Raw genomic sequence first — 1,656 nt, forward strand, 5'->3', positions numbered from 1 at the left:
GTTGGTAGGCGAAACTATAAGCCCCTATCTTTCTATGTGTCCGGTTGAAACATTTTGCTCATGGGTATGCTGTGAGTGTTAGCAATCATAGAAGATTAAATGATGGTTGAGTATGTGGACTTGCCTAAAGGCTCCGATATGTGACCCTTCCTAAAAATATTATGCATTATAGTTGCAAAGTTGACTGAGAACATAGTTTGTTGGTTTTCAATAAGGTTTATGCTTTATACTTCAATGTTGTGATGAATTGTTACTTGTTGAGGAGAAGTTATATGATAAAAGTTGTTTGATGAAGTTTATGTTAAAGTTCTTTACTGCTGTAATAATAATCATGATGCTTCTCTGTCCGTATTTTGTTTTTCTCGACACCTCTCTCTCTAAGCATGTGGACATGTTTTTCGATTTCGGTTTTAGCTTAAGGACAAGCGAGGTCTAAGCTTGGGGGAGTTGATACGTCCATTTTGCATCATGTTTTCCTACAATTATTTGTAAGATTTTTATGCATAATAATGCTTTTTGTAGTATTTCTAATGCCTTTTCTCCAATAATATGCAAGGTTTACACAAAGAGGGAGAATACCGGCAACTGGAATTCTGGACCCGAAAAAGCTACGTCAAAGTTACCTATTCTACACATCTCCAAATGAGCTAAAAATTTACGAAGAATTGTTTTGCAATATATGAAGAATATTGGAACAAATAAGTACCAGAGGGGCCCCACCTGGTGGGCACAACCCACCTGGGTGCGCCAGGGAGCACTACAAAAAAAAAGACACATCCGTGACATTTTGGGCCGAACAAAATTTTTTTCTATCATACATATGACACTTTTATGACGATAATTGTGACAAAACCCAGTATCATCATAGATGTGGTGGGATCCTACTTCTATGACAAAAAATCATGACAGAAAATGGGCTTTTTTTCCTGGGCGGGCCGGAGATGCAGCTGCATGACATTCTTTGGGCCGTCCATGACGGAAAAAACCGTGGTAGAAGCAAGGGGGAGGAAAATTTTGAGGAGTTCCCGGTTATGGTGTGGGGTCGGGGGCGAGCGATGTGCGTTTCTCTCGTACACATATGCGCATGTGTGCGAGGCTTTGGCTCTAACTGAACCCAAGTAAGGCGTTGGGCTCTAACTGAACCCGAGCGATTGCACTGCAGGCTACGCATTACTGAACCCGAGCGATCGATTGATGGCTGTTAACTGAACCCGATCGAGCGACTCCTTCGCTATTGCTGCTAACTGAAGCTGATCGATTGGATGAACAGTGACCGTTGCGTGGGGGTTTGGATGAACAGCGAGTGGTGGTGTTGCCTCTGGATGAACATGACCCCATGGTGTGGAGGGCTGGATGAACAATAGACGGTGGAAGGGTGCCCGTGGAGGGGTGGTTGAACAGGACCCCGTGGTGTGGAGGGCTGGATGAACAGTAGACGGTGGAGGGGTGCCTGTGGAGGGGTGGTTGAACAGTAGCTGGTGGAGTAGCTCGCGGTGGAGGCTGGATGAACAGGAGCTCGTGGAGGATGGAGGAGGTCGACGGTAGCCCGTGGAGGCTGGAGGAGATCGATGGTGGAGATGAATAGTATCTTGTGGAGTCCTGTTTTGTGGTACGCCACACCCCTCCCGATGAACAGGACCCCCGTTTCGACCGTAG

Source organism: Triticum aestivum, chromosome 5B (genome assembly GCF_018294505.1).
Source record: "Triticum aestivum cultivar Chinese Spring chromosome 5B, IWGSC CS RefSeq v2.1, whole genome shotgun sequence".
In the NCBI taxonomy this organism is placed as follows: Eukaryota; Viridiplantae; Streptophyta; class Magnoliopsida; order Poales; family Poaceae; genus Triticum; species Triticum aestivum.